At 31.8% G+C, this 16,538-nt stretch overlaps 1 long non-coding RNA gene across 6 annotated transcripts in view; it reads left to right on the top strand.

Moving 5' to 3' along the window:
- LOC106464382 overlaps window positions 1-12,195 on the top strand; it is a 16,127-nt gene extending 3,932 nt beyond the window's left edge. For 2 of the 6 annotated variants that reach the window (XR_002611728.1, XR_002611730.1), the window contains exons 3-5: window positions 2,459-2,557; window positions 4,813-4,912; window positions 5,834-12,195. This is a non-coding gene — a long non-coding RNA (uncharacterized LOC106464382). Of the gene's footprint in view, window positions 1-2,458; window positions 2,568-4,812; window positions 4,913-5,833 lie in introns of all 6 variants that reach the window. The other 4 variants (XR_001291129.2, XR_002611731.1, XR_002611732.1 and 1 more) reach the window with 3 other exon arrangements.
- Window positions 12,196-16,538: the final 4,343 nt, after the last annotated feature.

Raw genomic sequence — 16,538 nt, 5'->3', positions numbered from 1 at the left:
CCTAGCTCCTTATCTACAGGACCTTCATATGGCCGTGTTTTAGAGACGTTTTGTGTGTGACACGATCCTGAAATCTTTGGAGTTGAGGGTGGATTCGGTGCAACAACAAGCCACCCTATCTCATCTGGTGGCTTGTTTTTTCCAGTTGGAGCCAGGTGTGGCACTGATTCCTGATTCCTGACTCTCCCCTTCCCAGCCCTTACCTGTTACTCCTTCCTGCAGTGCCACTGTTTATTGTTTTTCATGATGACGCATGGTAAGCCAACAGCAGTTCCGGTGACTACCTGGTGGGAGCTCATCTGGTGACCTTTGTTCATCGGTGAAGCCCTTTCATCTCTGATGTTTGCTTTCATTGAGGTTTGTCAGAGGAATTTTTATACCTTTTCTCCCTTGTCCCACATGCCTGTTTCCTTTCCTCCTCATCAGGATCCTTTGTCATGTCAGCATCTATCTGAGGCAGAGTAAGACCTCCCTCACACAACAGGCTATAGAACCTGCTCCACAAAGTTCGTGGGGTTTTACTCACGTCCGTTTGTAGTTCCCAAAAAGACTGGGGACTGGAGGCTGGTCATTGACCTGTTCCGTCTCAGTCGATATGTTCACACCCCTTGCTTCACCATGGAATCCTATCTTACTCTTTGGTGGACTTTTCTCTGAGTCTTTGGATGACCAAGATGGACGTCTCCGATGCTTATTTGCATATTCCAATATCAGAGAGTTCTCATCCTTGTCTTTGGTTTGACCATTGTGGGATGGTATACCAAATTCGTGCCCTACCATTTGGGCTAGCATCGATACCAAATGTTTTCTGTCAGGTGGTGCAAACCTTTTCTCTACATCTTCATGCCCTGGGGTTGCACTTTCACTTTTACGTGGAAGACTGGCTTCTTCTCACTCTTTCCAAATAGGAGTTGGCTTGTCATACTCCTTAGCTACTTGTTGAGGCTGCTTGGGTGGGCTGGTTGATCAAATTGGAGAAGTACCTAGTTCATCAGGGTGTTTTCTTCAACATCCATCTCAGTTGGGCCCAACCTTCTGTTCTCCGGCTTTGTTCTATGGAACTGGCCATTTGGAACACCCTGTCTGCTCCTTAACTTTTTGCTTGTGAGGTTTTATTGCTTTTAGGGAAGTGGTCTTCTATGACTCCTTTCATATCCCTCGGCTGGGCTCATATGCAATCCCTTCAATGAGTCAGATGCTTTTGTGTGTGTGTAGGGTACATCTGTTTTTCCCTTGTACCAGTCACTCCTCCTTTTCAATATGGGATTGTAGCTAATCGTGCGAAGTACTATATTGGAAGTTATAATTTTCTTATACTGAAAATGTATTTCCAATAGATACTTCCCTCTTCCCCCGTCCTTCTCACAATTTTCCAGTGCTTACGTCATCTGCCGAACTTCGAAGTGATGGTTCAGTAGTGGGACATAGAGGGAGTCATGTGATAGTAGTGCTATCCTATTGGTGGAGAGATAATGCATGAGAGACATGTTGGAATCTTTGATTCCAATTGGGGAGGGGGGGTGCAGAAGGTTTGTGACATGTGTTATAAAAAAGTTTGCATATAGAGAGCAGCACAAAATGAGAAAAGGAAGGAAGAACCTATCAAATAATTAATTAATTATTCAGTTAGCAAATACCATTAATTGCCCAGCTGTAGCCACATCAGTGACTTTCTTGACATTTTTGTATGCATATTTCTATTAATCTTAGTATCCTTGATTTCATGAGAGTTTTATATTTTTGAAAGCTTTGTATTTATTATTTAACAATAATTTGTTTTTCAGTATAGGAAGCTTTTTTTGGATTCATTGTCTCTGAAAAAACAGTTATTTCTGTAAATGCTGCTTGTTTAAACTTGTTTCATAAGCTTCATTTACATCTTACCTCTTTACATCAGTAGAGCTTGGTGATTTGATATAATCAGGAACATATGATCAGTAATTACATCAGTTAATCAAAATTGCAATTAAATTAATTAACCAAAATTAATATTTCCAATTATAACTGTTTTTGATTATTCCAAAAATTGATTAATTGAAATCTAATTGTATTGATAGTCATGAAAATAGCTAATCAAAATTAGTGTTTTTGATTATTCCAGCAATCATTTAATTAAAATTATGATTAAATTGATTGTCACTAAAATAATCAGTTAATTAAAAATTATGGTTCTGGTTAAAATTATTATTGATTATTCTAACTATCCAAGTAATAGAAATACTGCAACCAAACTAGTTTGCTTTGTGATTTGGAAAAACTACTAAGGCTATCTGCCACTGTTGCTAATTTTGAACTGCTGGCTAGAAGGAATGCAACAGGTTGGCAGCATGCACTACTAACTTTTATTGTTTAATTGGTTGAAGATACCATGGTTTGAGGAACACTGTACTAATTGATTAATGAGGATGTTAAATAATTAATTAACAGGTCTCTCTTATAGTATCTTGTCTTACAATAGCTGGAAACTGGGAGAAAGCTACCTGAATCACAACAATCTGAATGAAGAAAGTGGTGGTTAATGTTGTGTTTCGTGTTGGAATGACAAGAAACTTAAAATGTAGGATAATGTATGAATATAAGTTTATTGAACGTGAAGCTAAAAACACTATTAAGAAAGTGGAATCATTTAAAACTTCAGTAAAGTAAAATCAAACATTGTAGAGAAAGTACACCCAATCAAGTTCAGAATGTATAATATTTAAAATCCAACTAATTTATTTTAAATGTGGATTTTGTGTACCTTTTTAACATAGTATAATAAAACTATATTACTATTGAAATACCTTTCTTCTGTACAATATAAAAGTACTTAAAACAATGAGAAAGACTGTTTTTAATGTCTTGGAAATTATTTTTGGTGAATTTTCTGTATGAATTTCTTGATTATTGCCACATAGTTATTTACATAAACTACACATGCAGCAATATTTCTAACCTTTTCACGAAACAAAGGCAATGTTGCAAAACCCAATACATTTATAATCTGAGAAAGCTGATTCTTAAGTCTTTAAAAATGGCTGAGACATAAGTGTGTATGCTAGTGGAATTTTAAAATAAAACATTGTAATTTATTGTATTGAAACATAGTATAATTTTTGTTATTAAACTGTAGCAAGAAAATTCAATCTTTACCATTACAAATGTTCTTTTAGAATGCTCATGAACCTCTAGAGTTCTGTAGGTCTTAGGTTGAAAATCATGAACAAACAGCAAATTTTCTCATTTTTTGTTTTTGGTAATGTATTTTAGTAATAATATCAACGAGAAATTTGATATCTTTGATTAGCAAGGATGTATAACATACCTAGTGTGGAAAAACGTTTTTCAGGCTAGTCTGTAAAGAGCCTTTTAATCAGTTTTGATTGCTTTTGTATAATAATGTGTTAAAAAATGAGGATTATAACTAGAGGTATAAATTAAGCTTTTAATTTTAAACTTACTAATTTTTCAGGAAAGAAAAATTTAATCTTGTGATTCATTTATTATTAGTTGTTTTTTAAGATATGTTAAGTGGGTAAATTATTAGAAGTGCAAGTTAACAACTTCAGAAACTTAGAATTAAATGTATGTTCTTAAGCATCATTGTAGAAAAAATAACTTCTGCATAATAGTTTGTCTATTGAAGTGGATGTGTTGATCATGAATTTAAAAAAGTTTCAACTATTTTCTTTTAGTTTAGAAGAAAGAGTTTGATCTAACAATAGTTAACTTCAGTGTGCTTAAGACTTGTATAACAATTTGTTTATAGATATTAAAACTTTCAATATTTCCATGATTTCAAGAAAGAAAGTCAAGTTATGCAACAACACAAACTGAATTTCTAATTATGATTGAAATAGTCTTGTTACTATACAGACTACAGAAGATCCTTCAGTTATGGATAAAAATATTTTATTGTACAATACAAATCACCTTTAGTGTGTTTTATTGTAACTTCATATTGCAGTTTTTTTTTGTTGCTGTGTTATGAGCCAGTAACTGAAAGTGTAAAGTGATTGCCTTATACTCAGGTTATATGGTATTTCTTTTTTGTAATATGTGGCTACTTTCCTTTCATTATTTAGACCTTATTTTTATATATACGAGTTTCTAGAATTTATTATTGGTCTAGTGTGTGTCGCAATCATTCTAAACTTTTAACAACCTGTAGCTGTTTCATGCTGTTTAAATAAAGTGACCTTCTAAATTTTAATAATAAATTATTTTATTTATAGTTATTAATACATAGTTCAAAGTACTACTAAAAATTTAAAATAATATCAATTTCTTTTAAACCCACAGTAACTTTTTTAAAGTTTCATCATTCTAAAATTTTCACATAATAATTAGTATCAATAACCACTTTTTTTGTGAAACAAAAGTATATTCAAAACATTTGTTTATCTTAACTCTGTGATGCCTTTACTCCACTAAGTCTTTGTCCCTATACTCTTCTGGGGACATAGATTCTCTGTAGATCCTTCCTCAGTTATCATTCTGGTAGAATTTCCTTAAAAGTAGATCCTGATCTGTTTTGCACTTCAGAAATTTGTAGCTCACCTCATGTGTTTCACATGTATGTTTGAAACTTCAAACAAAAAGAGTGTGTAAACTATGAATTGTGAAAAGAGTTATACCAGAAAGGTCTGTAAAATATGTTTTCCCACCTCCATTATGTGGATTGGCTGTAATATTTCAGAAATAAAGGAGACTAAAAGTTATCTTGAGTATGGACAGGTTTTTTAACACAGCAATTTATAGTCAGTATGTGAATCTATTCAATTGTCTCTTGTGTGTTTCAGGTGAAGTTATTTTTTGTTTTTTGTTTTTCAGGATCTTAGATTGTTATATTGTGTTTTGTGGAAGAGTGAAAAATTGCAATAATGTCCAAACAATCAAGAAGAATCTGGCAATGGCATTAATTCTTAAAGATGTGAGTGCACATTTTGTAATGAAACTTATGCCAACAGTGCCACTCGAGTGAGAAATATTTTACAAAATGTAATAAATGTCCAAGAAAATTCAGGAAAGTCAATGAAGACTTTGAAAGTGTTAAGTCAACACATGGAGACGCTCATTAACTATTGAGGCAAATATCTTATCTATAATATTTTATTAGATACAGCCTAAATAGGCAATTAGTCTAATTTATTTAGATGTGTGTGACCTAACTTAGATTCTCCTTGTTATGTGTGGGTGCTCATATATCAAAGGAATATATCCAAAACCAACCTTAAGTAACAGGGATGGGTAACATTTTCCGTTCAATATTTTAAAATATTTTAACTCCATGAGTATGTAATTTTAATGAAGGTAGGGATATACTCACATGAAAGCCAAATTTAGAACATGCATTTTCCCTGTGGGTAGTATGAATTGCTTAACTTTCTATTAATGTACTTTTAGTGTTTCAAAATGGATACTAATTTACAGTTTGACTTAACTATATCTCCTGCACCTGTGAATGGACAGGTTTGAAAATGAATGTGGACATGTGTACATTTTAAAGACCTGTTTAAAATTCATATCAATATTACTGTGTTATTTCATTAGAAGTGTCAACGTTTCCTATAATTAATTTGTCTTACTATATGTGGATGTAGGCATTTAGTTTTACTTCATATAAACTACAACTGGTATTTTAACTTCCTTTTTTCTCCTATTGTTGTAAATGTAAAGTGTTTTTTCTCATTGATGTATGAAATTAATGTGGCATAACAACAGTATAGTATAATACATGTATACTCCTGTTTATATATAAAAGTGTAAGCCTGACTGAATGGTAATAAAAGCTGTTCATCAATTAACTACCAACAACTGATTAGAAATTTGTTTTCCTTCTTATTTAATGCAGGAAGAGGAACATTGTATTTCGACCCAGTTATCCAACACAGGCACAGGACTTCAACAGACTTTCTTCATCTAAGAACAGAAAGAACTTGAAAAATGTGTTGCAAGACCTTTATATTCAAGTTGCACACCTCTTATTTGCACTGAAGACACAATTTGTATTTCCTTTCTTAAATTTTCCTTTGGTTGATGAGTACATATTGGTGTAAAGTGTTGTTGAGAAGATAGTTCAAGCAGATTCTTTGACACTGATGTTGGTTAGATGGACTAATGTGAAGGAAAACCTCTAAATCAGTTTGGTTGCACAACTCGTGAACCAGTGTTTGGTTTTTTTTTGTATCAAAATCATCCAATCATAAACTGAAACTTTCTATGTTAAGTTTATGGCTAAAGTCTTCAATGATGCCATGAATCAGGAAGATAATTTAAAAGCTGCATGGGAAACATTTAAAGAAAAAATATTGTCTCTTCATCGTCTATGGTTGTCTAACTCATGCCTTGAACCTGTTTACTAAGGACAGTTGCAAAAGTAAAATTTTGAACAACTACAAACTGTTAAGCAGATTAGAAATTTCTGTCAGGAAGAACACATCCAGTAAAAAATACCCAAACATAGTCAACTAGAAAAAGAAGAAAAGAGATTGCATTATTATGATTGGTGGATACTTATTAAGGATCATTTACCAGGTGCTTGAAAATACAACTTAAACTATCAAGCATTTGCAGGTGGCTGTTATAGACCCACATGTTAGTCACCATTCCCTTTCAAACCTCCAAAAAGTATATTCTGGATGATGATTTCTAGGTACAATTTTAGCTTTGTTGCCTCCAATCTTGCATGCAATCATCAAGATTGAAAGTGACAACTGTTGCTGTCTCATGTGGTTCCTGTCTTAAAAAGATAGGGCAGCACTGTAAAGACCTTTTGTAATCATCACACTTGTCAACAATAATTAAAATTACATCATTCTTTACTATCCCAGTATAAGTTTCCAGAAAGGGAAATATATATTAGTATTTCAAATGTGTTTTGCTCAATAACTGAGCTCATCAGGTAACCTGAGTTACAACACACGCAGTTTTAATTGGAATGTTATTTATGTCAGTTGTTTATGAGACAACAGGTCTTATTGTGTAGAATGTTTTAACTCGTGATAGAATGTCACAGTAACATTTTGTATGCTAAAACCAACAGTGGAATAAACAGCTAAATTGTTATAATGCACTATCATCCCCACCTCCTCCAAAATGATGATCCTGTACATTGGCAACAGGAAAAAAAAACAGCAGTGTGGAATGATAATAAGAAGCAAAATCTGGCAGCTGCTTCTGCAAACACCAGAAGGACTATAGCCAGGGAAAATCAGGAAGAAGAAATTAGTGATGATGAAGGATAGAAAAGTAAAAAGTCAATAATAACAAAAAAACTCACAGTGACACTAGAGCTATGGTCCCTGCATATTTTCCACACTAAGCCACTTCAGATGATGACCATAAAGCCAAGGACCAAGTCTGAGCTTGTCATTCCATAAGTACAGTTTTCATTGCTCTTGCAATATCTAATCATAATGCCTGCCACAAATCAGACTTTTGAGGGCTTGAAGTGACTTGTAGACAGTGAATTTGAGCTGTTAAGTCATTTATTTCTGTCGTTGTTGTTCAGAAATTCTGAAACAAAGTGCTCTTAAAAATTGAAAAAGCACTCTAACAAAAATGAAAATAAATCTTTATAGTTATTTATGCATCTGCCTCGTAACTTTATTTAAGGCAAAGTTACTAAGTGAAGAAGTTACTGGTACTAAATAGCTGTCTAACACTGACAATATTTATTGCTAGCTACGTGTTAAATATTCATTAAGAAATCTAAATATGAAAACGAAAAATTGTGGAACATTTGCTACAAAATAATTTCTCCAAAACATCAACATATCTTTTTTGTAACACATTTGATATACTGCTACAAGTATAATATTGTGAGCCCTACTTAGGGTAGACTTTCTGTTGTCTTGATTCCATGTCTTAGCTGGGTATGGTTCAATATACTGTGACTGTGTAAGATTATAATGACAGCTTAAAATTGCCACATTATGTTTATTGCAAGCATAAATTGGTTGGGTTACATTAGGTGTCGTTAGCTCAAGAATGAGCATAGGTAGTGGAATATACTTGAATTTCTTGTGTCAGCTGTGACCATTCAATTCAAAACTGAAATAATGATAGTCTTACAGAAGTCTCTATCTTCCATTTGTGCTTCAACCCCCTCAGTTCTGCCATCTATGAAAATGAGTGCCAGAATACTATAATGATCAAGGTGGAGAGTTTCCTACTTTAGATGTAAGCCCAAGCAGTTCTGTTTGTAGAGCATCAACCTTGGAATACTGCTTTTGAGCTAAAGGTCTTAAATTCAACCACAGATATGGTAGACTTTTAACATCCTTGTTTTTTATATGAGGGGGGTGAGCATGGTTGGAAAGGTAGCAATAAAGTAACCTTATAGTATTATCAAATAAACATTTTTTTAAATTATCTTCTGGAATTTCCTACAGCAGTATAACTCAATATAAACATCACAGTCTTGAACATTGTGTGTTATAATATTATGTATCATGTTATACATATAACAGTAATAGCTAAGAAATGCAACTAATGTAACACTACTCAACTTCTTTATATTTATTTTGAGAAAACATGACCTAATACATTGTATGAATTTACAATTTGAGGTAAATTTTGTTTTGGAGTATCAGAAAATTACTATCAAAGTATGTTTTTGGGACATCACAACAAGTCCAATTGTGTATGTGTGTATATATCTTGAAAGAGTGTAATATGAAGACATGAAAATTAGCTAGCTTATAATCTCAAATTATGCCCATACAACAGTAGTTTGAGTTGGTTGTTATTGGTATTATGTTTCTACTTGAACTTTCTGTGAAAGTTATTCATAGTTCATTATTAACAAGTTTATACCAAAAAGAAGCAAGAATTACAGTTTTAATGCCCTGAACAAGTAGCTTGTTTCACAATGGTGCAAGTTCTAAATATTTTATTGTGTGGTGGTATTAGAAACTATTGACATATTTATTTGGATTTGTACTGTTGGATCACACTTGTTTCAGAAGTAGTATAAGCTTATATTTGTGTATCTGTGTGTGCGTCTTGTTATCTGTGATGAATAGATTGTTGTTTTTGATTTACTGTGAGTGTTTTAAGACTTTACTCCGTAAAGCAACCCTTTATATAGATGTAGTATTGACAAATCCAAATTTTACCATACGTGTAGCTTTACTGAACAGAAGAAGAACAACCAAAGAAAGAGTCTACTGTCACATTTGTAACAAAACATTTGGAAGGAAACAAGATTTGGATGCTCATCTGAGCTTACATCTGCATAAATCGTACAGGAAGAAGTATTACTGCAGTGTTTGTAACAAAGCATTCTTATGGAGGAACAATATGTATGCTCATAGAAAGAATGTACATAAATTATCCACAAAATCGTGTTTTTAGTTGAAATTGTTTCTCTCTTAATCCATTGAACTATTAGAAAAACTATATTCATGCCAAGACTAAAGTTGAACAATTAAAAATAAGATTCTACAGATTATTAGGCTTCTAAAGCTATATATGCGACTATGTATGTTGTGTGATATTAGCATTTTGAGAACAAGGACACAAGTTACTTTTGTTAGTACATATATTAAGGTGAGGATAATTAGTAAACTAATTATGAAAAGCTTAAAATAATCCAGAGGTTTGTTGTTTGTAATTTGAATAGTAGGTTTTAAGGGGAAAAAATTGTATAGTTAGACCTGTAGCCATTGATCTGTTACTTTTGCAAATAGTTATTTTATCTTTTGATGTTTAGTTACTGTCATATGTCTGTGTTAGGTAAAAATTTTTTAGCTTGACATTGAAACTTATATGTTGATTTATCATTAACTTGTTCTTCCCATTTAACATTAAACGTGGTACAGAGCCTAATACTAGTGATGGTACAATATTTGTTCTCTAAAATAATGATCACCCTTGAAAAACCAGTACCAGTAAAAATTCTTCATTCAGATTTAGGGATATTTTTATAGCAGTATAGTTTTATCAACATGTGGGCTGTGTGCAGCCTAGTGGTTAGCATGCCATGTATTAAATCTGCAGTTCCATGCATCACATTTCATTATCACAGCAAAATTACAACAATAATATGCTCTACATTTCAGGGTTGTTGGTTTGTTATAAGAGTGATGGTTAAATCTCACTATTCGGTCTGACCAGAGTTGGCAGTAGGTGGTATTAACTAGCTGCCTTCCCTTTAGTATGTCACTTCAAAATTAGGGATGGCTAGCATAGATAGCCTTTGTGTAGCTTTGCAAGAAATTTCACAAACAAACGTATCAGCATAATGTGAATTCAGTAATGAGTACTGAGACAACTCTCTAGCTTCAGGAATGTATGGATAAAGCAAAGTTTAATTTGTGAATATGATGTTCATCTTATGTGTGTAAATGACAGGAGTGCATTACGATGTACTATTAATAGTAGTATTTTTATAATCTTTACATATAGGCAGTGATAGAGCTAGGATTACAAAAATTAAATTGCCATGAACTATTTAGAAGTTACATAAGTCCTTGATGTCAGGTATTTAGTTAAAGTTCAACTTAGTATGAGACTATCTACGCAACTTAGAATAAAGGCATATTAATGGAAACTAGCTAGTACTAATATGTAAAATTTAAAATGTATCTGCTTAAAATGATTATAAAAGTATTAAAATTTCAATTTAACACATTAAATTTAAAAAGACGATAAAGTTTTATTTATAGGGGTGCACACTAAACTTTGGGGGTACCATGTATCTTTGTGATTATGCCACCACCATTGTGTTTTAGTCAGAAATCTAAATGAACTTCTAAAGAATGATTAGTGCAGTTGGAGAATCATTGTTATATACTAGGCAACTTACTCTGATGTTTGATTGAAATTCTGCTTGAACAGTAAAACTGCATGTATGTACATAACATTATCTATGTTTAGAGTTGTATAAAAATGATAAGTTGAAAAACATACTTGTAAATAGGATTTCATATACAATACTATACCTCTGATTGGACAATAAGTTAATATTAAGTACTGTCTTTCTAAGCTTTTTTCCAGTCATTTCCAGTGAATCATTATGAGATGTAGCTCATAAGTTCTCATTCTTTGAACAATCATGATAATTTCAGTTCATCCTTTTGTCTGTATTAAATGTCATTCTTATATAAACAACAATTCTGTCAAGTTGATTACTCAGTTCTTATCTTTTGTACTACAATATATTAAACGTATTGAACGTAGGGTAATAAATGTTTATCATACGAGAATACATTAATTGAAAAAAAAATCCATACTTTCACCAGTTGGATGGCCTTGTACATTATAAAAATGTAAACACATAAACAGAAGTTACAGACACACATATACACAGGGTGATTCTGAAGCCTATTGATAAGCAGATGTGTTTCAGAAATAGAGGTATTGAAAGATAATTGTTAGTGGTATAGAATGAAATGTTGTGGGCCTACCATGTAACAATATCATTTAAGGTAATTCAAAATAATTTGGTTTGGAAAAGTTATTAATATGAATTTTATGTTCAGTATATCAATGGCAAAGGTGTAGGTAATAACAAATTAAACACTTTTAAACCAAAAGTTATTAAATTCCCTCTTCCTGAGCACATTAGATGTAGGCATAAAAATATTCTTTCCATGCATGTTTAGTTGTGCCACAGATTATCAAAATCCAACTATAGTAAAGGTTTAAGTTGCAAAATCAGACTTTTTATAAACAGATTATTGCATCTTTCTGAAAGGCTCAGTAGATTAAATATTATCGAAATAAATGCTCTTTACATAAGGTAGCACACAAACAGTTGTGCTGTAGCTGTTATGAAATAATTTAAGAGTACAGAATTTAGTTGAATAATAGTTTAACATGGTCCTACTGTATGTTGTGAGTGTCAACAGAATGACCAGGATGCTGCCACAATGTATGGTGACCAGTTCCTCAGTGAATGTCATCTTACACATCAGATGAGAGGAAATGTGTCTACGTAGCTGCACATTTCAGGTTCATTTATGCATAGATGCTGTGTGAGAGGATGAAGGACAGCAACTAGTTTCAGCAATGTAGCTGCCATACTTGCATTTGTCATATTTCAATAACACTTTGAACACAGCTGTTGGCCATTTGACACTATAACTAGTGTTGATGTGGATTGATCTTGGTAATTTTATGTTTAAAATATTTAATTTATTATGGTCTACATCTTTATGATTGAAATTTTTATTTTATGATGCATGTTAATAAAAGTTTTGAAGAACATGACCTTGAATGATCTCAATAATTCTGTCCCTGGGAAGGCCCAAATCACCTCATTCTGAATTTTTTACAAGATATGTACATATTCTTTTTTATGAAGTACTAAAGGATTTTCTATATATTATAATTTTATTCTTCATTTTCAGCTTAGGAGGAATAACATAATTCAACACATAAGTGTGCTTATTCATTGCTACAAGACTCAAAGTTTTAGTTAATAAAAAACACCCATTCTCACTGTTTATCTGTTCATATATCTGTTAGTACATTTGTTGTGTTGTTAAATTTCAAAAACATGTATCATGCACAGTGAATGTTTGTATTATAATATGCTTCTAATTGATTGCCATTATTTATATATGGTATATTAATTTACACGTACAACACTATTGTTAGGTGCTATGTAGGACATTTATTACCAAAGTATCGAAAACTGAAGAATGTAGAATTACCAAACCATGTACACAGAAGTTGAGAGTATATTAAGACCATTTTGGAGCCTCACCATCACGTAACAGTCTATGTTACTATGTCCAGTAATATTCTATCTTTAGACCATGCATCTTGACGATACTCCTGCATTATATTTACAATTGTAAAAGGCTCTGTACTAGGGCTGTCATCTATAAAACACACCACTCTTTCCTAAAGGCTTTCCACAATCTATCCAGGTATGAAAATTGTGGTTTCCTGGTATCTGTTTTATTCTCCAACTGCTTGAGATATGTGATGATTGAATGAGAAGAAGACTTATCTTGGTAAACCTATATACTGTTGGTCTCCTTTCCAGAAAGAGAACCTTTTTGGTTATGTTGCACAAGGTAGCCTAGGACATATGAAAGGCTTTTGCCACTGACTTTTGTGTTTGTGGATTCTCACCTGCTAGAAAATGTTGCACTTTGCTTACATTGGCTGAGGAATGACTTTTTGCATGTCTGTCTTGGGTGGTCCTGTTCCTCCAAGTTAATTTATATTATTTTGTTTACCAAGGTGATTGAAAACAAGGGATATCCCTGTTTGGAAATTTTAAATATGTGATCTGAATACATCTTTTTAATCGGGGTGTATGAATAGTTGCCATGAGAAAGGGCTTCCCAAAAGCAGTTTTCAGTAGCATCACACTATCTATCGAATGTCAAACAATATCCAAATGTAGTTTTGATACACCCCACTCCACTTTGACCCTATATTTGATTAGGTTGTCACATAGCATGCTTATTTGCATATTCAAAATTGTTTTAATATAAAATTCAACCCTCTGTACACTCAATTATTATGTGTGACCTCTAGAAATAAAACCATTTCATAGTGAAAATCACAGTTGTTATTACTGGATTTACTTTTCTTATGCATTGCTTTATTTATAGAATAATTGTGGAATCAATGTACTACCAGAGACAGATTAATAAGTTGAATTTCATCAACTGTTTTAGTGAATTTATTTTGGAAAAGAGTACGTATCTGGTAAAAATAAAGTTGGATGCATTTCAGAAAAAGTTTGGCTTTTAATATTAATAGGTTTAATATTAATTGGTTGAATAAATTTATTGAAATCAGAAGTTAATGTGCAAAATTTTTGGTGAGGCCTGTGGCAATTCAGAAAGATTTCTTTAAAGTGTGGTTTTATAGGGAATTTCGATTCACTTTACTAACTTCCAACCCTGCAGTAGTTTATCCACACAATATATTTTGTAAACATAGAATTTAAAATTTTCTAAAATTATTGTTTTAAAAAACAAATTTTTCTATGATAATTTCTTAGAAATTTATCTTTCTAAAAATAAAACTAGAAATGTAAAAATTTTCTATGTCTTACAGAAATGGGAATAATTTTGAGTTATATCAACTTCTGTTAAGTCATACCCTTTAAAATTGTTAAACATTTTATTTGCATATTTATTTGTTATAAATTAAGCTTTATTAACAGAATTTAATTAGATGTTGAGTTAACATTGACACATTGTTTCTGTATGTTACTTGCAACTACACTTATTTAAATTTTCATATATTGAAGATTTTTGTGTTCAGACTCAGTTTTAATGCAAATTATTTGCAACTTATCAATAAGTGTAAAAATATAAAACTTTTTGTTTATTTAGTAGTCCTTAATTACTGTTCAAAATACTTAACTACATTTGATAATGAAATCAAAAAGTCATTTTGTAGAGAAGGAACTAGATGTTAAAGGAAATCACTTTTTATATATGAAAATACCCCAAAAAACCTTAGGCTGTTAAAGATGTATTGTGAAAATTATTAATATATATATATTTGCAGGTGGGTGTTTTCCTTGTCCTTTATGCATGAAGGTATTTACTTTTTCCACAAATATGAAGAGACATTGTCGCACCCAACATGGTGGGGCGCCATTTTACTACTGTAATATTTGTCAGAAACCTTTCGATAGATCTGGTTCATACAAATCACACTTGCAAGCTGTGCATGGAATATTGGAAAGGAGAGGAAGACTGGTGCAGTTATGAGCTATCCAATAAGTCTACACCATCCTTCTGACCCAGATCTATAAGTTAAAAAAATGCTGAACATTGTATGTGTAATTTATCTTTGGAGGATGTACAACATTTAGTGTTATGTATGTCTAGTTAGCTCAACAATATGTATTATGTTTGCTTTTCTTTTATGTGTTTGCATCATAAGAAAGCTTGTTTTTTTTTTATATATAAACATAAAGATTGACACTTTGTATATAATAATGTAACTTCAATCATTGATAACTGCCATGATATTCTTAGTCCAAGTAACAATAAAATGACATTGCGATTTTTGTTCAATTAAGTACAACAAGACAAGTGAACATCTCTTAAAATAATTTTGTTTGAAATAAATTTAGGTATGTGCACGTGTATACATATGTCATTGATGATAATTTTATTTTTAATGTGAAATATTTGGTTTTTTGTCTTTGCTTTGACTTTCTAGAATTTGATGTTAAGAAACTTGAGGATATCTTTTAATTGTATTATCTAATTTTAGTTTTTATTTTAATAATTTATTTTTATTAATTGCTATATTGTTACTTTATATTATATTCTGAAAACTAATAGTGCAAAGAATTTGGAATATGTAGATATTTTAAAGAAAAAAAAAATGTAAATAGTAATTTCATTAAGCAATGTTTGATACCTACAGGCAGGAAGAAACGTGGCCCGTATAAATGTACACTTGGAAATCACTGTTCCTGGTGTTTTAAAACCTTCAAGCATAAAACTCATCTTTCAAGACACATTCGTTACCACTGCAAGTTCAAACCAGAAAGTTTGAAAACAGAAAAGTTCATGTGTAGCAAATGCAGTAAAAGTTATGCAAGACTGGAGTCTTTAAAATATCACTTAGCTATCTGTAAAGCATCAGTTGAGAATGTTGGAAGAGGAATACTTCCATTGAACTTTGAAGTTTATACAGAAGAAGAAGACCAAAATTATGATCAGTATAAGTTACTGAAGTCTATGTTGAAATGAAATGGAATAAAGAAAAAAGTTTAAAAACTTTTTGGTAGACTTCTTTTTCTGTTTCTTAAGAAAAAAATCAAAAGTTTATATGTTTAGTACAAATTCCCCTAATTGTTTAATTTTCTCAGGATTACTTGATCTATTATATCCATGTTCGTGGTTCTTTCCTATCTCTAGATTCCTGTAACCTAAACCTCCTTCCTTTCAGGTTTGAGTGGTAGATGTATACTTACATTCTTTTTTAAAGTTTCTTGAAATTTTCAAACCTAAATAAAATGAAAACTACACACCATAGAGCAGTAATATTTGGTGGATATACCAATAGCACCATGGGAAACATAAATCCTTGGTCACCAGAAATAATAATCATCATAGGGTGATTCGTGTGCATAATGTGGCCATCCATATTGATGATGACCTGCATCCTTTGAATGACATGATAGATAACTAAATAAAGCTGTCCAGCTATAAAGTCTATCAAAGTATCAGGTGCTCCTTGATACAAAAGTGACTAGTTATCTTCATAGCCAAAAATCAAATGGTTCATCCAACAACATGTAGTCATGTTAAGAGATTTAATAATTTCATTCAGCTGTGTATCAGATGATCCTAAGGATGCAGGCTATTTTAGAAACCACATTGACCAGATGCATCTCCCTTTTGTTACCAGCATTTGTCTTTTCTATGGTTTTGTTGGTGTATTTGCTAAGGATTATTGCTCTGAGCTGAATAGTATTCATTTTATTGATGACAAACTTTTAGATTAACAGGATTGGTTGTGTGTTTGTTTCTTATTATTTAATTATGTTCTTCAAATCTTCTTGATTAATTGCATTTTTGTTACTTAAACACTACTCTCTTTAGATTTATTTGGTA

The sequence above is a fragment of the Limulus polyphemus genome, unplaced genomic scaffold, assembly GCF_000517525.1.
Source record: "Limulus polyphemus unplaced genomic scaffold, Limulus_polyphemus-2.1.2 Scaffold1635, whole genome shotgun sequence".
NCBI classification, from domain to species: domain Eukaryota; kingdom Metazoa; phylum Arthropoda; class Merostomata; order Xiphosura; family Limulidae; genus Limulus; species Limulus polyphemus.
The sequence above is the reverse complement of the archived record's forward strand: the minus strand, read 5'-3'. Positions and strand labels throughout refer to the sequence as shown.